The sequence below is a fragment of the Ovis aries genome, chromosome X (assembly GCF_016772045.2).
Source record: "Ovis aries strain OAR_USU_Benz2616 breed Rambouillet chromosome X, ARS-UI_Ramb_v3.0, whole genome shotgun sequence".
Lineage (NCBI taxonomy): Eukaryota > Metazoa > Chordata > Mammalia > Artiodactyla > Bovidae > Ovis > Ovis aries.
The window spans coordinates 39,400,215-39,427,910 of record NC_056080.1 but is presented as its reverse complement, the minus strand read 5'-3'; the positions used below and the strand labels follow the sequence as shown (position 1 = coordinate 39,427,910).

General features: G+C 56.6%; 1 protein-coding gene across 24 annotated transcripts in view; it reads left to right on the top strand.

Annotated features, from left to right (window-relative positions):
- Window positions 1–27,696, top strand: part of BCOR (BCL6 corepressor) — a 119,518-nt gene that overhangs the window by 50,096 nt on the left and 41,726 nt on the right. For 6 of the 24 annotated variants that reach the window (XM_060407582.1, XM_042242171.1, XM_027963655.2 and 3 more), the window contains exon 1: window positions 23,405–24,149. The exons of 9 other annotated variants lie outside the window; for them this stretch is intronic. The gene's annotated coding sequence lies outside the window, so the exon portion shown is untranslated. Of the gene's footprint in view, window positions 1–22,534; window positions 23,192–23,404; window positions 24,150–24,876; window positions 25,580–27,696 lie in introns of those variants that run through there. 9 more of the 24 variants (XM_027963654.3, XM_060407591.1, XM_060407587.1 and 6 more) reach the window with 5 other exon arrangements.

The following is a 27,696-nucleotide window of genomic DNA, read 5'->3' as shown; positions in this document are numbered from 1 at the left end:
GGATCTAAGCCCTGGTGACAGGCAAGTTGAAATTCTCAGGATGACCTGCTAAAGGCTGCTAAGAATATCCAGCTGTAGGCCTGACCACAAGCCAGTGAATGCCCCATGTGGTGGCTTCCATGGTCCTTCAGTCCCGGGAGGAAGGAGCTGATGGCATCTTGTGCTCTGGCTGGGTCCCTCAGTTGGAAGAGCGTAGGCATAGAAGTAGAGAGGAAAGTCAAGTAACATTTTAAAAAGTCCAGCAACCCCATCCTGCCCTCAAGGAATGCATAATCCCAGGGGGAAGGTCATCGACCACAAGAGACTTTGTGCGCCTTACAAGTTAAAGCAAGACCACCCTACATGAGGATGTGAGGCTGCGAGTGCCAAGGAAAGAGCCCACCCTGGCTTCTTGCAGCCAGATCGGGTGAATCTCGTGGCCTAGCAGCTGGCAGCCTGATGGGGAGCCCTAGTTCCCGCATCTGCCAAAGCCAGGAGTTTGGCTCACTGTTTCATAGACTGTTTTTTAAGTGCTTTAAAAATTTTTTTGGCCACATCACATACCATGCAGAATCTTAGTTCCCCGACCAGGGATAGAACCTGTACCCCCCTGCAGTGGAAGCGTGGAATCTTAATCACAGGGAAGTCCCTCATAAAAGGTTTTGAAAAGTCAGGCCTCAGACGTCCTGGGCTTTGATGCACTCACTCCCAGAGAAATGGACAAGGGGTTGCCCGGCCCCAAGCCGACTGTCCAGGGATCTCAAGCAAAGGTTCTGAGGTTTGGGCTTAGAGAAGGAAGTGTTCTGGAGGTCTGAAGAGGGCTGGGAAGAGTTCAGGGAGAAGGGTGGATTGAAGGAGGGTCAGAAAGAAAACACCTACTCCGTCATCCAACAAATGCGGTGAGAATGGCAGCTGTGGGCAGGTGCAGTGGGTGCAGCCAGAGAGGAAACATAAGGGGTCTGGAGTCTTGGGGACTGCCTTTCTAGCTGGAGAGAGAAACCCCATGGGCTCCAGGCACACAGGCCGTCGTCCTTTTGCTCAAATAGTTCAAGGGCAATCATACTTCAGGACCTGTGCACTTGCCCTTTGGCTGCCTGGAGCTCTTTTTCCCACCCCATACAGCTCAGAAGTCATGCTCTGATTGAGGCCTCTCTGACATGCCTGCCCCTTGCAGCCTTGCTACGCTATTTCCTCTTCTCTGTAGCTCATATCATCACCCCAGGTTATCTTCTCTCATTGCTTTGTGTTTATGGTCCATCTCCCTTAGGACAGAGACCCTGTCAGTCCTGTTCTCCATGGTGCCCTGCCACCCAGGACTGTGCTCGGCACAGAATAAACACCTGTCAGAGATGTGATAAACCAAATGAACTAATTGTAGATGCAAAGCTAGGTTGCTGTGTACTCATGAGACCTGTGTGTAGGGGAAGGGCCGGGTGGTTTGAGAGGGTGAAGCTGGAGGACTAACCTGGTTCGAGAAATGTGTCTTAGAGGCAGTGCTATTTGGATAGAGTTCTGATGGTAAAGAATCTGCCTGCCAATGCAAGAGATGCAAGAGTCTCGAGTTGGATCCCTGGGTCAGGAAGATCCCCTGGAGAAAGGCATGACAACTCACTCCAGCATTCCTGCCTGGGAAATCCCATGGACAGAGGGGCCTGGCAGGCTGTAGTCCATAGGGTTGGAAAGAGTTGGACATGACTGAACACAGCACACACACAGCGCAATGACTAGGCAAAGCGGGTGGAGAGGAGACAGCTGGGCAGGCTCCTGGGATGGCTCTGATGTGAAAAGGGGCTGGAAACAGAAGCCCAGAGCAAAGGTCTGAAGTGCAGGGCCTGGTGGGCTGCTGGAAGGATTTTATCATCTCATTAATGAAAGCTCCAACTACAGGAACTGTCCCCTATTACTTCTCTGATCCATCCTCTCCCTTATAACACTCTGGCCACACTGGAATCCTGGTTGTTCCTTACACACCACAGGCACTCTCCTGCCACAGGGCCTTTGCACGGGCTATGCCTCTGCCTGCAACTCTTTCCTCCAAAAATCCTCTTGGCTCATTTCCTCATCTCCTTCGAGTCTTTGCCTATACCTCATCTCACCTTCTCAAAAGACCACCCCTGAATCCTGCAACCTTCTCCCCACCCATGTCCTCCTGCTGGCCCTTACCAGCTCCCACTTTTCTTTCCATGGCATATATTCCTGTGTACTATCCAAGGCAATTTTAAGACCTATATTATTTATCATGCATCTCTCTTCTACTGAAATATAAGCACCTTGAGAACAGGCATCCGTTTTGCTCCCCAGGGTGTGCTGAGTGCCTGGGAGGGGCACCTGGTACCCAGTAGCAGTTGGGATTTACAGGGATAGTCCAGGGATGGTCATTGCTGTTGGCTACTGGGCAGGAAATGGATGGCAGGGGGGCAGGAGTAGATGGGGAGGGGGCAGTTAGGAGGGCATTGCCAGGTCTTAGGCAAGAGATTGTGCTAGGCAGGCGCTGGATGCCGAGGGAATGGATGACTCCTAGAGCTGTGTAGAAGACAGAAAACAGGATATGGTGATGGGTCTGGCTGGAGGGGCGGGGTGGTCAGAGGTGCCTCCCCGGTCCCTGGACTGCACTCTGGGTATAACTGGGGGTCATGACCAGGTGGTTGGCAGGGACCAAGAAGAAGAAGCAGGATTAGAGGAAGGAAGGGGAAAACAGGTTCCTGGAGGGGAACATTTATGGGCACCCACTTGCAGGCTTACCTGGTGGCTCAGCTGGTAAAGAATCCACCTGCAATACAGGAGACCTGGGTTCGATCCCTGGGTTGGGAAGATCCCCTAGAGGAGGGCATGCAACCCACTCCAGTATTCTGGCCTGGAGAATCCCCATGGGATCGCAAAGAGTCTGACACGACTGAGCGACTAAGCACAGCACATGGGGTAAGGCTCTCCTGTTTAGGGGAGAGTGAAAAGTCCAGTTTGGCAGGAGTGGAAGGAAGTTCCCCTGGAGGAGAGGAAGATGGCAGGAAAGGCAGGATGAGGGGTGGGGTGCTGGCCACCCACCAATGCTGTCTACTTGCTGTTCTCGCTCTGGCATCCTGGGTGCGAAGCTGTGCTGTGAATCCTGACCCTGAACATGACCCATCTGCCTGGTGCATGGCTCTCAACAACTCGCCTCAATCAGGGAGCAGAGAGTTCGCTTCCATTCCTGCAATTTTAGTTTATTGTTTTTTGGATAATATTTATTTAGTTTTGGCTGCCGCTGGGTCGTCTTTGCTTCGTGGGCTTTTCTCCAGTTGTGGTGAGCAGGGGGCTCCTCTCTAGTGGTGGTACACGGGCTTCTCACTACGGTGACTTCTCTTGTAGAGCACAGGCTCTAGGGAGTGTGGGCTTCAGTAGCTGTGGCACATGGGGTCCACAGTTGCGGTTCCCGGGCTCTAAAGGACAGGCTCAACAGTTGTGGCTCATGGGCTCAGCTGCCCCACGGCATGTGGTATCTTCTCAGACCAGGGGTTGAACCTGTGTCTCCTGCATTCACCAGAGGATTCTCCACTACGGAGCCACCAGGGAAGCCTAATTATTTATCATTTAGCCACACTGCACAGCATGCATGATCTTTGTTCCTTGACCAGGGATCAAACCCGTGCCCCCTGCATGGGAAGCAAAGAGTCTTAACCACTGGACCACCAGGGAAGTCCCCTGTCTCCATGATTTTAAACTGTACTTCCTGGCTGTCTCTAGAACCAACCTCACTGCCCTGTTCCCCTAACCCCATTCCACCCAGAGTATCCCCCACTCTCCAGAGCTCACATACAATTATAAGTCATATCCTTCCCTTATCTGTTTACCTATTTTTTAAATTTATTGTACTATTTTTTTCTTTTTGGCCATCCCCCAAGGCTTGCCAGATCTTAGTTCCCCGACCAGGGATCCAACCCATGCCCTCAGCAGTGAAAGCATGGAGTCCAAACCACTGGACCGCCAGGGAAGTCCCTATTTGTTGGGTTTTTCACTTTGCTAACCTTCCATTGAAGTGCAGCACACAGACAGAAAAGTATATGAATCCTAAATGTATAGCTTGATGAATCTTTACAAGCAGGCACACCCATGTAGCCAGTTAGATCAAGACTCAGCACATTCCTGCCCCCCACCCCCGAAGCCCCTGCTGTGCCCCTTTCCAAAGGGCATGCCCCTCCCCATTGTCCCTCTTCCTTCAAGGCCGCCCCTGTGCTGACTCCTGACACCTTTAGATTGCCTTTGCCTACATTAAAACTTGAGGTCAGTGGAATCCTATTGCACATGTTCTTTTGAAGCAGGCGTGCATTTTAAAACCAGTCTTCCCAGTGGCCTCCCCCTTGAGGCCAGTGAGGAGGGCTGAGCCTCCATTGCCCCTCTGGCCTGCTGAATCCTTCCAGAAAAAACTTGGAGAAGCCCTCATAAAGGCAGCAGAGGGGTGATAGAGACTTTGGGTGAGGGGGAAGACTATGGCGGGGGTGGGGTGGGGTGAGTAAGCATGGTGTTAGATGCTGGAAGGGATTAAAAAAAATGGAAGATGGGGTTAGGAGGGAATGAAGGCGGCTGAGACTGGATCTGGATTCTAAGAGGGTGGGCTGGGTTCTGAGAGGGTCTTGAACTGCAAGAGGAGGAAGGAAAGTAGTTCACAGCTGAGGGAGAGAGAGAGACCCCCTACCTCCCAGAAGGATATTCTCCATGCTACCCAATCCTGGAAGGGTCTTCCCCGGTGGCCCAGCTGGTAAAGAATCCACTGCAATGCAGGAGACCTGGGTTTGATCCCTGGGTTGGGAAGATCCCCTGAAGAAGGGAACAGCTACCCACTCTAGAATTCTAGCCTGCAGAACTGTATAGTCCATGGGATGGCAAAGAGTGGGACACAACTGAGCGACTTTCACTTTCACGCGATCCTGGAAGGGTCTCTTTAGCTAAAGATTGGAAGAGGGACCTTGCCTTAAGAGAAGAGACAATTCAAGTCCATTGTTCCAGTTTCCTAGATTTCTGTGTGTGTGTGAGTGTGTGAGAGAGAGAGAGAGAGAGAGAGAAAGAGGGAGGGAGGGAGGGAGGGAGGGAGGGCAGGCAGAGAGAGAGGTATTCCTGGGAACCCATTTCTCTGACAGTAATTCCTAGGAGACCTCGTGCCAGATGGGTAGTGCTGGCTTCTGCCCACGTGATGGTGATGGTGAGGGCAGGGGATGGCGGAGGAAGGGACCTCAGAGATGGGGACAGATGTTTGAGGATTTCAGAATCCCAAATCCAGAGAGGGTGAATGACTTGCCCAAGGTCACACAGCAAGGGCACCAGCATTAGAAACAGAATCTCCTGGGCCCTCCCCGGTCCTTTCATTACTGTGTACCACCCCCTTGCTTTACAAAGAGCCTAGTGTTGCCACCAAAAGAGCAGAATTACCTCATTTTTGAAAGGCGTTATGAATTCAGTTCTATTATGTGGGATGGGGCACGGAGGTTGTGAGCAGGCATGACAGTATAATTCATGTCCCACTTCTATTTATCTTTGCTGGGTTTTGTGTATCTTTGGAACCAGCCTTAAATCATTATTGGAACAAAGTAGGGGGAAAAATAATAATATATAATTACAAATGAGGACTAGACCGTACGAATCCTATTAATTGCCTTCCCTGCAATGCTTAGTTTGGGTATTTTCAGAATAATTAAAAGATTAGGCTTTCATTGGTGGAGGTGGTGGTTTAGCACCGAACCCTAAACAGTGGCATCACCTACTCCAGGGATGGCCCTGTGCCACCTGCCGCCTGGGACACTTTCTGAGTAACACCAAGGGCTGTGCTCCAATCTCTGAGTATTTACTCTCTGCTGAGGAGAAACTCTGGCAACGGCTGTAAAATAAAGCCCAAAGCCAGGGACAAGCTGAAGAGAGGAAATAGTCGGTGGCGCATTAATCATCGTCGGCAGACCTAGAGCAGAGGACAGAGGCCGGTTTGAAGAAAGACAGAACCTAAATTATCTTGGAGATTGATCTTCCCTCCTCCACGCTCCCTGTGCCAGCAAGTAGGTCAGGAAGGTCCTGGTGCAGCCACTGGCATTGAACTGGCGAGGGCACCCGCCGACTGCCCAGGGCAGGGATGACCGCACTTTGTCATGGGCATCATCGCAGAGCTTCGTCCGCCCTCAACGGGCTGTGTCTTGGAAAGTGACAGCACGCAAGAGGTTTCTCAGAGGGACCTTTGGGACAAATTCACTGCTGTCATGTCCTCAAGGGACATCAATGACACGCCAGGATGCAGTGAAGGCCATTTCCTTTAGATCCAAAGAAAGTACCCAGTGACGATGCAGCTGAGAAAGTGGCTGAATAATGACGCTGCCTGGAGAATCGGAAAGACTGCATGGATCAGACTGGAGGCTCTAGGAACCTGGCGATGAGTGTCCAGGCAAGCAGGCAAGTTAATTATCCTCTAAGCCTCAGTTTCCTCATCTGTGAAATGGGGATACTAATAGTAGCTTTATTATAGGGTAGTTTTCTATATGAAATGAGATTAGTAATGCCTATAAAATGTTTAGAACTGTGCCTGGTGGATAGTGAGCCCTTTATAAATCCTAGTGATTGTTCTTCTAAGAGCTGAAAAAGGCTAGTGGCCCTTCTCTTCCCCAAATTCAAGGGCTTCAGAAAGGCTGTATAGTGGGTCTTTCCGATATCTTCTCTTCGCTGATTTAGCTCTCTCCATGGTGAGAGCAGAGTAACTTTATCAAAGCCCAAAGCCAGGAAAAACATTGCCCGGAAGTCTGAAAGGGCAAGGTGGTTTATAATCTCGCCAAACAGCCATAATTTAGTATTGGTGGAGGTGCAGAAACTTTCCAAACAGAGCTAGACGATCTGCTTGTGCTGGGGAGGAAGTCCTTTCCTTGAACTTGGCCCCACACTTTTTTAAAGCTTACCTGGGAGGAAGGCAAGCCTTCATGCAGATGATAAATTCTTAGGTTCCCATGGTGAACACAACAGATCAGCCAAGACCTGCTGATCCCAGAAAGAAACAAACTCTTTTTGTGATATTTACTGCAGTTGGCTAGTTGTCAAGACGACCCCAGAAGGAAAGGATTGGAGAAACTATGACGGATCTGATCCCAGAAATAGTTTAAGGTTTGGGGGAATGGTACATATGCGTGGGAGACAAACAATTACTCTACTGGAAAGAGCCCAGCTTTAGAGTCAGATAAAATCCCTGTCACCAGCCTCAGTTAGACTAGCTGTGTATTTGGGGAGGGGAATCGTGAGCTTCAGTTTCCTCAGTTCTAAAATGCGAATCGTCATACCTAACCCATAGGGTTATTTGGGGGGCTTCCTGAGGTAACTTGGGAATGTACCTAATAAAGTAACTGAAAAGAGTGAAGGCTCTCAATAAACAGTAGCTATTTTTATCATGGAGGAATTTATTCATCCTTTAAAAAGACTCGCTTTGCTAGCAAATGCATCATAACGACACGGTTACCGTTCAAAGTCAAATGTCATGGCGTTGAGAGAAAAATTCCTGACTGCCCAGGCTCACCTGTGACCAGAAGCCACTCTTCTGGTTCCCCAGGGTCTGGAGCAGAAAGGTGGTCTCAAGCTTTTGCCACCAAGAAAGGACCCAATGGTTGGCAACAGGCAGAATACACTAAAGAGGTTCTGGTTTGGGCTGTGTCTTGCTCTTGGGCTAGGAGGTCCCTCTCTCATCTCTGGGGGGGTTATACTCAGTGGTATTTAGCAAGGATAGGCCTGCCCCCTATGTGCACACCCAGGAACTCTGGCAAAGACCTGTATACCTGCATCCCACGCTCCCATGAGCCTTTCCGGGTTGTAACAGCGCCTCCAGCCTCATGCTTGACTTTCCTAATTTCTGTGGTCTTGATCCTCACCCGAACTACAGAGCTACCCACCACAAGCCCAGACACTCCGCTTTTCCTGGCACACACGCCCACAACTGTCTTGCTCTCTTGGATTTGGTTTCTTCTCTGGCCATGATAGAGAATATTGATTAGAGTTAGCAAAATGTATGAAGCATTCAGTGTTTCATATACTGTTCATCAAGTATTTTAGGAGGAATTCCCTGGCGGTCCAGTGGTTAGGACTCTGCACTGCCACTGCAAGGGGTGTGGGTTCTCTCCCTGGTCTAGGAAATAAAATCCTGCATGCTGTGAGATGCAACAAAAAATGAAAGAAAAAATTTTTAGCATCTATATGTGCCACAAACATGCTACAAACAACATTATAAGAATGTTATATTTATACATGTTCATTGCTGGATATTGGTACAAAGTCACTGTACAGTTAGGATGCACCCTGTCCTTACAGAGTACACAGTCTCGCTGGGGAGACAACAGCCAAGGGAGGAACGCTCAAAGCCTATTAACAACAGGCCCCTGTATGCTGGCCCTCAGAGAGTGAGTCAGACAGTGGCAAGGCACGAGGTGGCAGGGATTGGAAGCCTTGTTCAGGAGTTTGGGTTTTATTCCAAATGCAGTGGGAACTAGTAGGGTAGTGACATGTGACTTTTTTTTTTTTAAGACCTTTGTAGCTGCCATGTGGAGCCTGGGTTGGAGGGGGGGTGAGAGTAACAGTACAGAAGGCAGCAGGACTAGAAGCCCTGCATGCTCATCCCGGCAAGATGGTGCCCTGGTGAGGGTGGATTTGGGAGAATGGGAAGAAGGAGGTTGACTGGATAGAAACATTCAGAAGTAGAATCAGTTAGCCTTGCTAGCAGACTAGTGCAAGGCGAGGTGGGAGATGGAGACAGGTCTAGAATGACCCTTTCCCTCCCACCTTCAGGATTCTGCTTTAAACACTTAAGTGGCTGAGAAATTTTCTGTGATAGGGAAGGGAGTTGGGACAAAGGGCAGGATCCAAGGGAAGAGCTGGTCTCTTTTTTAAGGGACATTTTGCCCTGCTTGCCACTCTTTCCCCAGGACCTGTCATAGGGTGTGGCATTTAGTAAATACCCCCCAAATATCTGTAGATTAATTGATTTTTTTAAAAAAAAGAATACAGTTTTAGGTGTGCTATGAAGCAGAATGGGAAAAAAACATGGTCTCTGTGACTGCCTGGGTTTGAATCTTTGTTGTTATTGTTCAGTTGCTCAGTCATGTCCAACTCTTTGCGACTCCATGGACTGCAGCACGCCAGCCTCCCTCATCCTTCACCATCTCCCAGAATTTGCTCAAACTCATGTCCATTGAGTCGGTGATGCCATCCAACCATCTCACCCTCTGTCGTGGCTCCACCATTTTCTGAGTGACTTTGGGAGTGTTCTATGACCTCTCCAACTTGGTTTCCTCATTCATAAAATGTGGATAATGATTCTACCTGCCTCAGAGGGTAGTTGTAAGGATTAATCGTTAATTTCTAGAAAGTCCTTAGAAGAGTGTTGCCAACACTCTGCAGGTGTTCACTATTGTTATCATGAAGCTGGCTGAAGGTGGCTGGATTGAGATGTCAGTTCTGCAGTTTGTATGGGGGTCTGGAACTGGAAAAACAAATTGAAGGGTCATCAGAAAGTTGTTGTTCAGTCGCCCAGTTGTGTCCGACTCTTTGCAACCTCATGGACTGTAGCACACCACACCTCCCTGTCCCTCACCATCTACCAGTTCATGTTCGTTGATGCCGTCCAGCATCACTGCCTTGTGGTGAAAGGGCTTGTGTAATTCATTGAAGCTATGAGCCATGCCGTGCAGGGCCATCCAAGACAGATGGGTCATAGCAGAGAGTTCTGACCAAATGTGACCCACTGGAGGAAGGAATGGCAAACCACCCCAGTGTGCTTGCTGTGAGAACCTCATGAACCGTATAAAACGCTATCCACAAGTAGGTGGTATTTAAAGCCATGGGCCTGGATGATATTAGGGGAAGGGTGGAGGACCCAGGCCCAAGGCAACTAGTAGAGCATAGAGAAGAGTCCAGAAAGAGACTAAAAGATGAAAACCTGGTGTGTGTGGCATCTGGGAAGCTAAGATGGGGAGTGGGGGCAGGGGTGCTGAGTGCTTCTAAGGCCAAAGAAGGCCTGAACCCCACCCTCCCCGCACCCCATCTCCCAGCAGCAAAAGGAAGTGACAGGTGATCTTGAGCCCTTTCTGCAGAATAGCTAGGGAGAGTGGAGGTTGAAGAGTGTGGGTTGAAGAAGGTGATAAATGATGCATCTATACAGTGAAATTCCACAAGCCTTGGCACAAACAAAGCCCATCTCCAAGTGCTGGTATAGAAAATGATCCGTAAGATGTAGCAGAAAGTTTCATAGTTGAGGTACAGAACAGCTTGTGCAGAGTGTTCCCATTTCTGAAAATAAAGTTGTGCTCGGGGTGGGGGGTGCTACCCCAGCAGTGTTTAAGATGTTTACCTTTCAGACAAACAGGTGTCTGTATCCTTCCACGTTGTTTTTTTGTACAAGGTGTAAACAGTACTCAAATTGTAATGTACTATATACCTCTGTTCTGAACATTCTGTTTTTCCCCTAACAATAGACCTTAGGGGTCATTCCCTATCAGTACTACAGAGTAGATTTTTTAAAATAGCTGCAGAATATTACCTTGTATACATGTACCTTCTGTGTCATTTCTGGACATTGTTTCTGGTCTTATGCTATTCCAAAGCTACAATGTATCCCAATATCTTAGACTTTGAAACTAGCTGACTCTGAGAGTGCGCACAAGGTAAGGAAATGGAAACACTATATGGACAGAAACACCTCTTTTGAGAAATACAGCTGTGCAGGGGAACAGATAAATAGGGAGCCAGTGACTAGGGTTAAGGAAGAGCATTCTAAAGATGAAAGATGCTGCAAGGGAATGAATGCAACAGTAATTCAGTAAAGAGTACGCGGAGGTGGGGGAGGGAGGCAGCCAGGAAGAGCCTCCCCAGTGATATTTTAGCAGGTGTAGGATAACTTAAAATGGTAAGAGGCCCTGTGCTGAGAGCTGTGAGAACAGCAGGTTCCTAAACAGGCCTTCAGGAAGGTTCCAATCCAGCAGGGAAGCTGTGGATGTTTCAAAATCAGTTGCAATATTGTTAGAAAGTGGTTGATTTTGTTACTGAGGTACAAAGATCTACAAACATCCCACTGGGTGCCTGCTGGTGGAGTTTGCTCACATTTCCAGTGATTTCCCTGGGTTTCTGAAAAATCATTAGATTTTCCCATAGGGATTAAATGACATGCACACCCTGGAAGGCTTAAAAAAGAAAAAAAAAAGGAAATAAATAAATAAAATCCCAAGAATTTATATTCCTGATGGCTTTGCTGATGGTCGTGTAAATTGTATATTTAATCAAAGGCACTCGAATGTCTTTTTTTTAACTATTGAAGAGCCATTTAAATGTCAACATAAGTGATTCCCTCCCAAATAGTGCTGTTTATACATTACTTCCCCTAATAGACCATAATGATTCATAAGGAGGCATTTCGCGCCTCTAAATTGTAGGCCTATTGAAATATAAATTAAGATGATAAATAATTTGACCTTACCTGAGAGTACTAAGTATTTACATGTGTCAAATACGAAATTACCCTGAAATCAGGGTCCCTAAAAAGGCAGCCTTGCTCTCCCGGCTGAAGTCAGTAAATGAAACGGGTTTAGACATCTCCTTTAGACAGTAAAGAGAGTGGCAGACACAAAAGAACGGGCCCGGGGACCCGGCCGTCCCTGCCTTCCAGACTTCTCCTGGGGCCGGGGGGCACCGGACCCTCCCCGAGAGTGCAAGGCGAGTGCCGGTTGCCCCCGCGTGCCCCGCGCGCCCTCTTCGCCCCCTCCTCCCGCGACGCCGCTGGAGTTTCTAAACATGGAGTTTCTACAGGAACTTTGCCAGCCCGAGCTCGCCGCCCTCCCGGGTCCCCGCAGCGGGATTCACCGAGTCGGCGGCGCCGCGCGGCCTCCCCGCCCCCCACGCCTCCGGGGAGCCGCTGACCCGGCAGCCTCCAGCTCTGCGAAGCCGTTCCGCCGGGTTCATAACCCGAGAAGGCACGGAGCCTCTCGGGCCCTGCGCCCCCGCCCGACCCTGCCGGGGCCCTGGAGCGTGACAGCTGGGCGCCCCGGGCAGGACCCGAGTCCAACCTGCCCGCCGGGCCTGTTTGTTGGCGGCCGCCTGCGCTCGGGGCCCGGGGCTCGGCGAGCTCTCCGGTCCCTGGACCGGGGCCGAGCCGCAGGGGTCGCCCAGGCGGCTGAGGGGGCGCAGGCCACGGCGGGCCCGGGCTGGGTGCTTTGGCCGCTCGCGCTGGGTTTTTGTTTTGTTTTGAAGCCGGGCGTGGGGGAGGGGCAGCACCTTGTCAATGAGAAATTTCCTGTTCGCAAGACTCCGCTTGCAGAGTTTCTGTCCTGCCCTTGAACTGACAAGTGGATCTCCGCAGCGCGAGCCCCGAGAGTCCATCCAGTCGCGCCGGGGGCGCGCGAGGGTGGGGGCAGGGGCACCCGCGCCGCGGCGCCGAGCCCCCGGGAGCCTGGCGGAGCGGGGCCGCCGCCTGCCCTCCCGGTTCCCGGGCGCACCCGTGAGCGCCCAGCCGAGCGGTGACTAATCTGCGGCTCTGGGCCTCTTGGCGCGCAGCCCGGGCTCGCCTCCCGCCCCCTCGTTCCTCCCTCCCTTCCTCGCCGGCCTCCCGGCCCCGCCGCGCCGAGCTCCGCAGAGAGAATCGCGCGGGCCGCCGCTGCCGCGTTCCCGGGAGTCTGGGAAAGCGGGCCGAGGCAGGCGGCTCCCGAGCAGTCTCTCCAGTCGCCCTTCTTCGACCCAGACCCGAATGTGCGTGTGTGTTTCCTTCCCCGCAAGCACTTTGATCAGCGTTTCCTCAACGCAGCCGAGGAGCCAGGGCGAACCGGAGCTTTTAACCCCCTGCGCGCCGCCCCACGGTGGGCTCCGTGGGGAGGGAGCCTCAGGGAGACTAGTCGACACGGGGGCGATCGGTTTGGTTTGGCAAGCCGGTGTCTGGAGGAGCCCGACCGGATCCGAGGAGCTTGCCCAAGCACGGCAGGCTCTCCAGGGGAGAGCAGGCCGCGAGGCCCGGGGCGGTTCGTTAATGTTTCAGCCCGCTCGGGGGCCGCACAGTAACCCGACCTGCCCGGCGAGGCCAGGTGCGGGCTTGAAAGGCCTGGCAGGCAGAGGCTTCTGGAGGGGATCGGGAGTCCCCGGGGGGACCCACTTTCACGCACCCTGCCCGCTGGCGCGTGGACGGCTCCCAACCCGGGGTGGAGGCCTCCTCCTGGCCCCGCGGACTAGGCTCTGGCCGCCACTCCCTTCCCTGGCCAGGCCTCGCCGGGGAGTTAATGATTGATTTACTGGCTCCGCGCGGCCGGCGCCCTCCCAGCTATTTGTCCAAGCTGAGGAGTTGCTGGCTAGCAGCAAAGGCTGGGAGCGCGGGGGTCGCCCGGAAAGGGAAGCCGCGCTACCGACGGGAATGAGCAATCACTTGATCAGCCCCCACTGAGTGGCTCTAGCTGCGTCCGGGGCGAACCTGCTGGAGGCCCAGGCCGGACTAAGGGAGCATTGGGAAGCTCCACACGTAAACGGGTTGGCAGCTGGTGATTAGGCCGCCCGGTTTTATGAGTCATAATGGGTCCCCCGCCTGGCCCTCAACCTGCTCGCTGTGGACTCGGGGCGCCGGGGTCCAGGCGGTGGACCGTTCCAGGCGCGCAGAGGGGGATGCTCTTGGGGGCCCGGGCCGCCGAAGGCGTTGCGCAGGATTTCCTCTCATTTCTCGCAGAAGGCAACACAAACACCCTAAATCAAACCGCTCCGACAACCGAGGGCTCCACACAGACACATCAATAAGGATTTCGCCTCCCGCGTTCGAACGCACTGAAACACTTGTCCTATTTTTATGCAAATGACACCACACAAATAGATCTCGCAGGCCCCGGAGTGGGGCGAGAGGAGGAGGGGCGCCGTCGCCCCAGCCTGGGGGCTGTGAAGCGGGGAGGGAATGCCAAGCCCGCACCCCGGGACCCGCGCCGGCTCGGGCGCAGCGGGGCTGGTACTGGCCGGGCAGCCCGCCCCTCGCGCAGTGGCTCCCTGCCAGCGCCGCCAAGTCGGCCGCGTCCCCAGGCTGCCTGCAGAGGCGGATTAGGGAAGGAGCGAAGCGAGCCTGTGACTAATCGCGAGGCCTCGGACCGGAGCACCAAGGCCATGTGCGACTGACAGGATCGACACTAGCAGAGGACACGGCGACGCCTCGCTTAATTGCAGGCTTAAAAAATTGCCGCCTGAGCAGCTCCGGTGCGGAGCCACGGCGTGCGCTCTGGGCTAGGGAGCGCGCCGGGGGGGACCTGCGCTCTAGCCCCCAGGAGGGAGGTTTGGCGTCTCCTGGATCGAGGGATCTGACCCTCCCGTCCTTCCCCCATTCTGCAGGGTCCCCCCACCCCCACCCTGCTTGCGGACCGACTGTAGCTGAGCCGACCAGTGAAGTAAGATCCAGCTCCCAGGCCTAGGTTTCTGGCCCTTTCCCCCATGGGCCCCACGTTCCCCCTTCTCACCGTAGTTGGAGATGAGAGATTCCAACAAACCCTTAATGTAAAAACTACACACGTGAAACACTTTCTTCTCTTCCCTCCTCTTCCTTCTCCACCGGCTGATACAAAGCCCCGAATGACCAAAGGGAGGGAAAGGCAAGTCAGGGCTTCAAAGAGCGAGGTCACTGAGTGCCCCAAACTCAGGGCCCACAGACATGCACCCTAGGATCTTCACGCCTGGTCATTACGCCAAACGTCCTTCCTGGAGCGCTGAGGCCTCTCGGGGGAGAAGGGGGTAAGCGTCGGCAGGCAGACCGGCCTGTGTGTGAGAGGGGAGGGTGGAAGGCGGGGTGGTGGGGAACCCAGCGAGAGAAGTTTCCACCACGCTCTGGTCGGCTGCTGCCAAAATCCCCGGGCCCCTCCCTGCCCGCACCGCCTTCCGTTGCCACCACAAGTTTGGTTTAACGAGAAGTCGGGACAAAAGCAAACGTTTTCTATAGACCCCGAAAACAAAGGGGAAAGAGACGCGCGGGGCGGCCGAGAAGCGGCTGCTAGCGTAATGGTGCCGGGCGGACAGCAGAGCATTAGAACTGCAAAAGCCGCGCGGGCGGGAGGAAGTGCGAGGCGGGAGGCGGGAGCGCGGGGAGGGAGGGCGGGGGAGGGGCGCTGCGCCATGTTTCCGTGTCACCCGCCGAGTCGCCGGCGCTGGGCTCGGCCGCCGGCTCCCGCCTGCCTCCGTAACAGCAGAAAGCGTGCGATTAGCAGCCAGACAGGCGGGGACTCCGGGCCCGCGGGGCCGCCGCACACGCCGCCCGCGGCCCGGGCCCGCGCCCCCCCGCCCGCCGGGTAATCATCCTCCTCGCCGCAGCGCTGTGTGCACTCTCATTAGAGCAGGGAGGCTTTTCTCTGCGCACTCGCTCGGCTCCCGCTGGCAAAACAACGCCTTCCTCGGCCGGGCCCTGGGCCAGGAGCGCCGGGGAGGGCGGGACGGGGGAGGAGGGGTGAGGCAGGGCAAGCGGCGCTGGTCATCTCGGCTGCCCGATCTCCTCCGGGCCCGGGCACGGAGGAGATGGGGAGGGTCCATCGGCCCTCTCCACGCGGAGTGCCAAAGTCCGAACCCCGTATCAGTGCCGCCATGACCTACTCTGGTCCCCCGCTGGAGGCTAGAGTGAGGGCCGAGGGGAGATGAGTGTGTCTGGTTTGGAGAGCGGGGGCGGACACCGGGATGGCTCCCAAAACAGGTTTTGCCCCATCTGTCTTGCGAACGACCTCTTAAGGCCAGAAGCCGGATCCCACGGTTGGCGGCCTTTCGACCCTCAGGAAGACCCCAGTCCCCGAGCTTCGGGCCTGATTGCACAGAAAGGATGGGAGATGGGGGCGGCCGGGGCGCCGCTGCGCCTGGCCCTGAGCTTCAGAGCCCCATTTTCTCCTCCGCGATCTCTGCACACAACAGTAGGCAGCCTCTCCCGGCACCACGCGCCCAGCTGCAGGGCCCGGGAGCAGGTGTTCCTGCCCGGCCAGAGTGGCGGCTCCGCGCCCCTCCCGTCCCAGCTGCGGGGGGAGCCGCGCTGATGGTGGTAATAGAGAAAGGTCTCGCTGGACCGCGAGCAGGGTTCTCCGTGTTTAAATGGGGATGCTCCAGGGCGAGGACGGCCACCTGAGACCAGGAGGGATCGAAGGTGACGCGCGACTAGCCCTCGTCTGGAACAGCCCTGGGGGCCAGCGGAGGCCGCTCGGGGCGGCGCAAGGGCTTCCGGTCCCGGTGACTGCGGCGGCGGCGGCGGGGCGGCTGGGAAGTTCCCGGGGCGGCCGCGAGGAGCACCCTCCTCTGGCTGCCGCCGCCGCGCAGCTTTCGGAACGGCGCCCTAGGAACCTCTCTGCGTCTGGCAGCGCCGATCTCGGCCGGCGCGGGGATGGGGGCTGCGGGGTGGTCCAACCCGGACCCGGGCAGGGCGGGGTAGGCGGGGGCCGGAGACCCCGCGGGAGCTGCGGCGCGCCTCCCTGCCCCCGCTCCTCGCCGCCGCCGCCGCTGATATGGCGGGCACGTGAAGCGCAGTTCGGCGCCTCGGCGCCAGCCAGGGAGCGGCCTGCCCCGCCGGCTCAGCTTACCCGCGGGCCCAGGAACGCGGAACCGAGCCCGGCCGGGCCCCGCAGAGCCCGCGCCCCCGCCCCGCTGCCAGCTCGCCGCGGCCCCCGCACCCCCCTCCCCGCCCGCGCCCGGCCTTGGGGCCGCGCCAGACGGCTCGCCCGAGGGGAACTCAGGCTGACTAATGGGACGCGTGTGGGCCTTACGTGAGGCCCGGCTGTCAGCGGATGCCCGCTCGCTCGGCGCCTACGTCGCGGCCAGGCTTTTCGGGGAAGGACGAGAGGAGGGGTTTCCCCGCCCGGCGGTTTCGACTCCCCGGGGACTATCCGGCCGCGGCTAGCCCCGGGCTTTAGGTTGCGCCCGGAGGGGGCCGACTCAGTGTGCGCCCGGCGCCGAGGTGCGAACCCGGGATGAGGGGTGAAGAGGTGGGATCTCGGGAGCTCTAAGCCGGAGGTGGGCGCAGAGGCTCATCAACTCGGCCTGGGGCGCCTGCCTTGATGTTTGCGATCTGGCCAGCGGCTGGGCTGGGGGAAATTTACAGGCCGCTCTGCAGGCCTGGAGTTCAATACCGAAACCTCCCTCAACAAAGTCTTCCGGAAACCCTTTGGTGAGATTTTTGTGCAAGAAAAGGATTTTATAAGGCTCCTCGAGAGTCCGGTTCGGCTGAGGGTTCTCAGGTTCCGAGGCTCATGACACCTTTTTCTTCCTTTACAGGGGCCTGTAAAAATCAGCAGAGTTTCTTATTATTTCGCATTAACAACCGCTTCGTGTTGACATAGTTATATGACCTTCCCAAATATAACTACCTGTTTAGTTTCAACACACCAGCGAGACGATGAAACACAAACACCGATCAGGAACTCAGAGAAGGAAAACCCGGCTGTGAGCTTGGGGTTGGAGGCAGGATAATTCCTGATCACGCATCCCTGGTTTTATTCAGCCTAATTACACTAGTAATCTTCCCCCCTACGAGAAAGCCTGAAACCCTGTAGTCGAGGTGCGACTTTTCCTGGGGAGTCCGGCCGATGAGGAGGGGTTGCTGGTGTAGAGGAGGTGGGTTTTAAATGTCACTTCCAAATGAAAATGCTTTCCTTCAGCCTTTTTCTTTTCTTGATGCAGTTTTCGAAAGGAGCATTTTTGCGAGATAAGAAGTGACCGATCAAAATCGCTGAGGGGAGGTTGTAAGCAGCCGCTTTGCCTCAGCTTAGCCTTATCTTATCTTTCACACTTGCATGGCGGAAAAAAAATTGGCTTATCTTTATCCCCACCCCCTTCTCGCCTTAATTGCTAAAAAACACTGGTGTGTTAAACGGGGAGGAAGGAGGTCTCAGGATTGTCAGTGGAAAGGGAAGATTAAAAAATGTGGACACTTTGGGGGAAGCCAGGGTAGCAGGGTTTATTCTTTCCCCCAGGCCTTTCTAGTACAACGCAGAAAAGGTCCAGTCCGGGTGGAAGTCTCGATGGCCAGATTAAAAAAAAAAAAAAATCTGGGTATGGCCTTGGGTCGTGTGGCTTCTCTAGGCCTCGCTTTCTCCGCCCTGCGTTTACCAACCTCACCTTCCCTTCATCTCTCAAAAGCTAGTGGTGGGTCTCGGGTTGAAGCCTCTCATTCTGCCTTCGTTCCCCCCCTGCCTTTTCCTCCCCTCCACCCCGCACACATCCCCGTTTGGGGGAGGGGGATGCAAGGCTGGGACGCATGGCCTGCTGGAAATCATTAAAATATATGCGAGTGCCTGCAAACACACACTTTTAAATCATGGCGTTTCCCCTCCACGCTGGTATATTTAAACTCCAGAGCGAGCTAGATCTCCTCCCTCTCAGTCGTTTGTCTGTGTCACCGACAGGCCGCTAATGGCCGGGCTTCCAGGCGCTGTGCATTATGCATTAGCCTCCTCCGAGCGCCGCACACAGAAGGTTCTGTCAGGCCTCGCAACACAAACCACCCAGCACCCCCCCACACACCCCCCGCACTCGCGGCTGGGGGCTGTGCGGTGGCCAAAGTGCTGGAGACTCTGGGATGCGGGGGTGGGGGGGGCGCGCATCGAGGGCGAAGGCCGAGCCGAGTGGACCCGGAGGGGGAATCGGGGAGGGGTGGGGGAAGTGCCGCGGATTAGACCGCTTGGAATCCCCCTCCCTGCGCTAGCCCCAAGTTTTGTTCCTGGCTGACCTTCCCTAGGCAGCTTCCCCGCTCCACTCACCTCGGTGCCCGACTTTGTGGGGGCCCAGAGGTACCTAGGGACAGGCCAGCGCCGCGTTTCCATCTGCTGGGCCGTACTCCCTTCCGGCCCCGAGCGAGGGGCTGGAGGAGCCTTCCGGATCCCTCCAGGCCCCGGGGTGCTGTCCGCGAAAGAGTGCGGGGTGGTGCGTGTCAGCGGAGTCCCGCGGCCGCCGTGGAGGGAAGCTGCCAAGAAAACGTCTCGGGCCGAAAGCCGCCTTGCAGGGTCTGCGAGCGAAGAGTTGGTGTTCTCTGCCCCCTCTCCCCGCGGTTCCCACTCACTGCCCCCGGCTGGGTAAAATATGAGCTGGAGGGACCGCTAAATAAGCAGCCAGGATGGGTCATGGCGTCCGAGTTTATCTACAGGAGCATCTAGCCCAGCTCGGCGGCTTTCAGGTCTCTTAAGCCGGAACCAGGTGGGACGCAAGACGAGGCCTCCCCAAGCCGCCAACACCCATCTACTCAGAAAGCCCCTCAATGTCAATGGTAGTTCACCCACCCGTGCCTGGTCAGAGCCTGAAATCGAGCCTAGACCAGAAATTTTGAGAGGCAGTTGCTGCTACCATGTTGGGGCTGCCTTCTGGACCCTCCTCCGGAGGAGGCCCAATAACCCTTCAAAGAATAGAGCAGCCATCTTCAACCTGGAGACTCCTAAGTCTAGCAGACTCCTACCAGGGAAGGCAGCTACCTTTAGATGTTCCCAGTTAACTGAAATCCCTGGGACAAAGATGCCTTTTGCTTGAGGGATGGACCAGTGGATCTTCTAAGTGGCACCCGTGGTAAGCCCAGAGTTCTTTTACAAAGTGACCAGGAAAGACTGTTCCTGGGGGTGTTTGTGTAGTTTTAAAAATACTTAAAGTAGCTCACAGTATATAAAATAAAAATACAGTCTCTCTAATCACCCCAATCCCACCCATTTCAGTACCCAGCATCACAGAAGAGAACAGCTGCTGAAGAGCCCCATTGGGGCCTATAAAGCTTTATAATTTAGTCCTCACATGTATGTTACAAACAAACCCCACACATCATGCTGGGATCCCAGGGTTCCCCAAACTCCAGGTAGGACCCTCACTATGGGATGCATGGCCTTTCCCCTAGGGCTTGGGCAATGAATGAAGGTGAAGAGGATGTGGCCGGCCTTACACAATCAACCTGTCAGGAAAAGGGCGACCAGGCTCCAGGCCTGCTCCTCGAAGCGCCAACCTGCTTGTCCAGTTGCAGACGCTGGATAGAATGGGCAGCAGGAGAGTGCCCGAGAGCCATAGGTTCTAACTGGGAGGCCCTTCCCAGGGAACCAGCGGCAGGTGGGAGGGGGTGGCCCCTGCAGCTCGGTTGAAGCACCTCGCCTTTCTGTGCCTATTTCTTTATTTCTCCGCTCGCTGCCTTTGCGGCCTCCCCTCCCTTGAGCTCACTCGCTGGCTCTCTCCCGCCACCGCCTCCTCCTCTGCTTTCATTGAAATCCTCCCCTTGCTGAGTGCCGAGTGTAGCAGCCTGACCCCCAGGTCAGCTCCCAAGGGACTCCTGGGAGGGCAGGGGAGGGAGGGAGCATGAGGAGGCCCGCACACGCTGTAGGCTCCGAAGTGTCCCCAGCTCCCAGAGCCCCTTCATGAGTGGGGGTGCAAGATGGGACTGCTGCTTCTCCCTGGAACAATGCCAATGAATCGGGCCAATAGGTGTAAGCTCCCTACTCCTCCTCCACCTTAGAGCACTTCAGGAAAAATCTCACCTTTCAATTCCCAGTGAGTCATGAATCCCCTCTCCCTCACACATACATTCATATCTCTTAGGATTCCCTTAATAAGATATTTTAAAAATCCCACAGTTGGAAATGTATCCCTCAGAAATGGAAGAGAAACCCTTTAATCCCACCAACTTGCACAAAGATACCATGGAGGCAAGACTCCTTAAAAAGGGTGTGTGTGTATGTGTGTGTGTGTGCTGCAAATTACGTCAAAGGCAAATTTACTGGTCTGTTTGTCTCCAGCATCAAATTTCTCCCACAGTCAGCCCTTCTCTGGCCCCTTTGCATTTACAGCACTGCCCCCCTCCCCAATTCATTTTTAACTCTAGGACTTTTAAAGGTAGACAAACAGGCCCCTTTGTCAGCAGCCCCGAGAGGCCACAGGACTCAGAGAGGCTGCAGGCTCCGGGTTTTCACTTGGTTCCTGGATTTTCCAAAAGTTCTGGATGGTTACATGCAACTTTTAACTCTGGGAAAGGCCCCTGCCTGGGGGGGGAGAGTTGGGGAGGCATGGGAAGAGGAGAGAAGGTGGCCGGGCAAGGGGCCAAGTTCTCTGCGGCAGCCTAACTGAGCCGGAAGAGGCTGGCACGGCTCCGAACTCGCCCAGGCCAGCTCTCCCGCGAGGCCCACAGTGGCGCAGCGGCCTCCTTGCCTCCTTGTGGCCTCTGAACCGCATTCAGAGAGTTTCCCCACAAATACCCAACTTCAGCCTTCCTGGTTATTTTAGACTTGTTTTGAATAAAAGGAGTTGCTTCAAAAAAAATGTTGCTACAACACACAACCAGAGGCCTTTTCTCCAGCTGTGTCTGTAACTTGCATGCGTTCAGTCTAATAACTTTTAATGTCTGGCCCTAAAATGTCTTTATAAAAAATAGCTTTACAGCATAATAGTCCAGGTGTCTTTCTGCTTGTTACGAGAGATTAAAAAAATGTGTGGGTTCGCTTTCAGAGACATCCACCTCCAGAAAGACGGGGAAGAAAAAGGCATACATTCTATCATGCAGGCGCGAGTCCTGGAAGCGGTGGCGGCCCCGCAGGGCTGGGGACTGCTCACTGGGGCACTTGCCTGCCCGTCTTTTGCATCAGTTGTTTTAAGCAGCTCTGGAGCATGAAGATTTAATTCTGCCCGAAGTTTCAGGTTTCAAACGGTAGAGATGTTTCACTTCTGCTTTGAAAAGAGCTGTTTTTATAACTATACTGAGAACTAAAACAGAATAAATAAAATCGCACCTAACACCAATCCTACAGTCAGGATTAAGTCTAATTTTTTTTAAAGGGATCTACTAGCTAGAGCTGATTTTGGCCTTGACCTTGACTTAGTAATCAACTTGAGATGCTTTTGATTATTTTTGGTATGGAGACACTCCAGGATATTTTAAAACTTTCCGTGTGGATTTACAAGCCACCTCCATTTCAGATTGATGTTCTCATCGAGCTTGCACCATCTTGTCCTTAGGCAGAAAGAGACTCCCCCCACCTTCAGCATAAAAAGACCCGATCCATTAACCGAATGGGGTCACCTATTGCGGTGACGTCCGGGCCCGCGGTCTGGGTGCGGTTAGGCCGGAACACCCCTCCCCCCACTCCCATCCCTTCCCGCCTGCTTCTCGAACTGGGGCTTCTTAGCTCGCCTTAGAGGCTCTGCGCTCCGGGGAGGCCGGAACCTCGCCTCTCCGCTTCCCCCTCTCGCCTGCCTGCCCCCACCCTACCCACCACCCCCGCCCGCGCGCCCAGCGCCGCGCCGGGTGCGCTGGAGAAGCTCAATACGTGTCAATTGAATTGAACTGCTGCGGGCGCAGGCTGTACGCTGCCGCCGAGCTCCGATCAGCACGACGTTACCGAGTGGAAATTTATGGAGCGAACGGTGTAAGCCAAAAGTTGCTCCTTGCCAAGGAAAATAAAACGCGGGAGATAATCTCCCGAGGCAGGGGTGAGGGGCCAGGACAGACCCTCCAATCATTTGAGATGCAGACTGTGAAATGCACGAGAACAGGGAGAAATTCTGGCGAATCTCCGCTCCCCTACTGCCCCCACCCCCGCCTCCTGGTGCCCCACGGGCTGCCTCCTCCGTCCCCCGCCTCCAGACAATTCCCACACAATCGAAACGTCCGGGGAACTCGGGCACAGAGTTCGGGCGGAGCGGCCACCGTTGCTCAAGGTGGTGTCTAAAGGTAATTCTTGACACCGAAATGGGAAGGGGCTCCTCCGGGAGGAAGGGGCGATCCAAGGTGGGGATGGGCACCGACGCGCACTCGCCAGGCTCCACTGGGTCTCGGAGGGGACGCGCGACCGAGAGAGCGCAGAGCTGGTGGCGAGAGGAGGCAGCGGCGGCTGCCGCTGGGGTTTGACAGCTTTGGCTGAGCGGAGTGCGAGGCGCTTTATGGTAATTGCGGTCCTCCACTGGCCTTCTGGGTAGCGAGGGGAGTCTCGGCGCGCGGCTGGGAGAGCCGCCCCCGCCGCCCCCATCCCCTCGGCTTAGGATCTGCCGGCCGCGCCGCCGCCGCCGCCGCCCGAGTCGGTCTCTGGTTCGCCCAGGACGCGCGCCCGGGCGGGGTGTGCGCAGCCAACTCGGTCCGAGCGGCGGAGGGGAGGGCAAGGGGCGGGGGGGGGGGCGCCACCCAAGTGGTCTAGGGTTCGGACCCAGAGAAGCGAAACGCTCCGAGGATCGATGACGGCTGGGGAAACTCGGGCAAACCTTTCCTGGGGAATCACCCCTTCGAAACCCCACCGCCGAGGCGCCGCAGCGGAGGGTGAGCGGAGGCTGGGGGAGCTCAAACTTGCGAGAGCTGGAGGCGGCGGCGGGCGGGCGGGCGGCTGTCGCCCGAGCGCTGCGCCTGCGGGGGGAGGGGAGGCGGCTGCTGGGAGGGAGGGAGGGAGGGAGGGCGAGAGGGCGGAGGGAGGGGGAGGAGGAAGAGGAGGGAACCAGGGAGGGGGGACGCGTTGGGATCGCGGCGTGCGGCGGCAGACGGAGCCCAGGCTCCCAGCGGCAAGGTGAGCAGAGCTACGCTCCTCGCTGAACGCGGACGGAGCTCGGCGGCTGCGGGGGAGACGCGCCGGAGCCGCGACCGAGAGCGGGAACGAGGCGGCGGCGGAGGGGGAGCCCGTGAGCCGCCGGGCGGAGAGCCCAAGCCGCGCTGTCGCCGCGCAGGGACGACTTGGCCAACACACTCACACACTCACACACACCCAGCCCGAGCGGGCGCTCGCGGCGAACCGTCAACATGGCGCTGGGGCTCCTGCCCGAGTGCGGGCGGCAGCAGCCGCGGCGCGGGAGCTGCTGAGCCCGACCGAGCCCGGCCCAGCCGCCGGAGCCCCGAGGATCGCGCGGGGTTGTCGCCACCTGCCCGGAGGCTTTGAGCCCGCCCCGCCCCGCCCCGCCCCCACCCAGCCCAGAGCCCACCCCTCGGCGGGGCCGACCCCGAGGGCAGCCGGCTGGCAGCAGACGGCGAGGGAGGCGAGCTAGCGCGGCGCCGCGAGCGGGCTGCGGGCAGCCGGGGACGGCAAACTTTGCTGCTCGCCGCGCTTCCCCGGCCCGGCTCCTTCTTCCGTCGCCAACGTCGCCACCCCACTTTCCTCCAACCCCGCACACCAGTTCCCATCCACCCCATCGCCCCTTGCTCCTCCTCGCCGCCTCGACTCTGCTCTGGGGAAAAACTTCAAAGCGCCGGATCGCAGGCTCTCTGCTTACTCCCCGGCCGGGGATTTCAGGTCAGTGCCCGGAACACCTTTCCCCGGGGGAGGCGGCGGGCTGCAGTCGGCCCCCTCCCTCGGGGCCCCCACTCGCGGCGGGTGGCTTCTTTTGACTCTCGCGTACCCCCTCGAAGCTTGCGCCTCGCGCTTCACTTTGGCTGCTTTGCTCGCTTTCATTTTTATTTCCTAGCTATAAGTTATTAAAAATGCAGCCAACCTAAGCGGCTCCAAGTGGGTTCCGGGGAGGGAGGGGGCGCGGCGTGGGGGGGCTGCTGCCTCCCGGGGGGCTGGGAGGAGAGCGGAGAGTTCACAGAGTGGAAGTTTGCAGCCAGTGTGTGTGCCTGTGTGCGCGGGAGCGCGGTCGTCGCTGAGCGCCGCGAGTCGGGCGCGGGGGGGGGGCGGCGGGGGGGAGCTGGGCTGGAAGCTGGGAAGCTCGGCTCGGCGTTAGCTCGCTAGCAGGAAGGGGAGGGCGGCGGGTTCCCGTCTGCTTTCTTTTTCGACTCGGGAAAGAACTGTAAAAACCCCCAGCCGCCGCTGTCTCGTCTTGCCTCTCCGGGGGCCGCTCGTTCCTGCTCGTGGAACGACGGCGTGTGCGTGCGCAGGGTGTGTGTGGCGGGCGCCCCGGGCCGAGCCGAGCTCGACCTGCTGCCGCCGCCGCCGCGCAACTCGGGAGGGGAGTCCCGGGTTTTTTTTTTTTTTTTTTTGGCTTGCTCCAAAGCGCGAATCACGTGGATTAAAAAAAAATATACTAGGAAATCGAGCAGAGCGAGGGGTTCCGACTCGGCCCGTCCACCCGCCCGCCAGGTCAGACGCTTTGTTTTGTAAATGTTCTTTTAAAATTTTAATCTGCGACCCTGGTCCACCCCCACCCTCCCCGCGACGTCGTAGGGTTGGTTTCAAGTTGTGAGTCCCCAGGGGCGGGGGTAGATCGTGCGGGGGCGGCGGCGGGAAGGGAGGGCGAGGGGGTGGGGGCTAGACCTGGGCAGCTACGAGTCTGGTGGGAAGCCCTGTAGGGCGTGTGCAAGTCTGTGGCCGGAGGAAGTTGGTCCCGCTCGGAGGGCGTGCGGCGCGGAGGCTGAGGGCGAAGAGGAACTTGCGCACACGGCGCGATCCTCCGCCGAGGCGAGGAGGGAGAGGCGCCTCCGCGCCGCGGGGCCCGCGCTCGGAGCAGGCGGGCGGCTGCGCTGCAGAGCCTCCGCCAACTCGGGGGCTCGGGGTGGCGGCGACGTGCGCCGGCTGTTTACCAAGCAAGCCCTGGGGTGCCGTGTGCGGAGTAGGGCGGCTCGAGGCACGCGTGGTCCCAGTGGGCTTCCCGCCGCCTGTACTCTCGAGTGGGCACGTCCCCCAGTCCCTGAGACGGCTGAGCCTGGCTTCGTGTAGGCCGAGGCCGGGCGAGGCTTAATTTGCTGTTAATGAATCTTTCCCAGAAAGTCCGCGATCTTCAGCTAGTGAGTGCCCGCGCGCGTGGACGCGCGCCGCCGGCGTCTGAAGGGTGGGGGTTGGGGAATGGAAGAGCGAAGGAAGGGGGAGGGTTATGTGTATTTAAAAACAAACCTTAAAAAGAAACCAGCGCGCTTCAAATAGGTATCCGTAGAGCCTCCTGTGTCTAGACTAGACTGCTCTGGGTTTTAGCTTTTTTTTTTCTTTTTTTGAGATTAGGCCAGAGATGGGGTAGTGCTGTTTGGTTCTAGGGGTAGCCTCCTGGAGAAAAATCTTTTAAATGACTTGGGAATAAAAAAGCGGAGGAAATGGCCCACCCCAGAAGGTGGTGGGTGGTGAACGCAGACAGACTTGAGTATTCCTAGCCATCTGACACTTCCTGTGGCACTGGAAACGGACACCGCGGGCCGAATTCAATCCTTACGAGGTGTTGGATTCGGTTTTGCCAACAGAATTGCTTGTGTGGAAGGCATTTTAAGTGTCGGCCTCCGAGACTCCTGTATGTGGACACTTGGAGAATACGTTTGTATAGCGACCCTTCCCACTCCACCCCCGATCTGTTGTCTGGGCTTTGCAGTTCTCGTGTTTATTTGGGCCATGATTTCACCGCGTGGAGGAAGGGTGGAGATGGTGGTGATTAATATGCCGTCCAGGTTTAATCCGAGGCCGGCCTTAAGTATGCGGGTTGACGCCGCCACTCACGGGGATTGCCTGAGGTAGTGAGGGGAGTGCGCGGGGTTCGGGCGCCAGGCACTCGGCGGGCAGGCCGGGGCTGGGGCTTGGATGGCCCCAGCGCTGTCCTTTGAGGCGCTGTCACCAGTAGGTGAGTGAGAGTTAATTAGGAAGTGTTCTCCGGATCAATGGGCCGCACAGCTCATTAGCGATTCTCTCCAGCTCTTTGCAGGGCCGGCCGGGCCTCTGCCTCCCACACAGGCCGGGGCCCCGCGGCCGGGACTGCGGGGAGCGCCACTGGGAAATGGGGAAGGACTGGCGGCGAGGGGCGGCGGGGAGGCGAGTGTAACTTCGCCGGCGGCGTATTGCGTGCGGTGCCCCGAGGCCCCGCGCAGCCCGCTTTTTCTTCCTGCTCTTGGTCGCCTCGACTGTGTCTTTAACTCGCTCCCGCTCGCGTCGCTGCCTGGCTGCTCCTCCCCGCCTCCCTCGCCTATCTCTTGTTCTCTAAGCACGACGCCTGTGCTCCCCGCCCAGTTTGGGATTAGACAAGATAAAAATAGGGCTGCCCAGCGCGCAGAGCTGTGACTGTGTCCCGGCAGCCGGGCTGGCGGGAGCGCTGGGGGCCGGGGCGGCCGCGCGGTGCGCTCGGGGCAGCCCGCGCCCGGAGGCTCCCAACCCCACCCCGCCGCCGGTGCGGTCACGCTCCAGGGTTCGGTCCGCCGGGAAGCCGTGCGGGCAGGGGGGACCCGGGCAGGGTCTCGGCGCTCTCGCTGGTGTTGTTGGTGTGCCTGTGATAGATCGGTCTAGACAGGCATGCAGGCTCCCTCCCGGCTGAAGGACGGAAGGGGGGGGCGGGCCTTGGAGGCGGCGGCAGACTCCCGTGAGCCGCGAGTGAGCGAGCCACCCTGCGGGCCCAGCGACCAAGGGTGAAGGGAAGGCTGCGAGGATTTCTCTTAACCCTTTAAAGGCAAAGGGGAGAGTGGGGGTGGGGAGTCTAGTAGAAATTCCTGGAGGCAAAGTAGCCTCTAGGTTGGAGGGGGCGGGAGTCTGGACCCAGGGTTTGTCTTTTTCTGTTCTCTGTTTGCACGCTGACATCCTGGTGCATCCGGCTCGATTCTTCGACGAACCAGACGCAGCTGCTAGGTGATCTAATTTGACCCGGTACTTCTTAATGGGGGAGGTGTGAACACACACAATGGGCTCCTCTCACTTAAGGAAGTGAGTTTGGGAGATGCATAGGTTAGATCTCAGTGTTCCCAGCGGCCCGGTGTGGAAAGGTCTGCTCAGAGCTTTAGTGGGGTGGGGCCTCTGACGGAAACTGCTGCCGACCCAAGCCTGAAATGCTCGGCCCTTGTGTGCAGGTATGCATGGCAGAGAGCAAAAGGGTCCTCGAGTTGTCTGTGTAGAGATACACTTTTAACCATGAACTTGTGGAGGGTTCAGATCAGATATG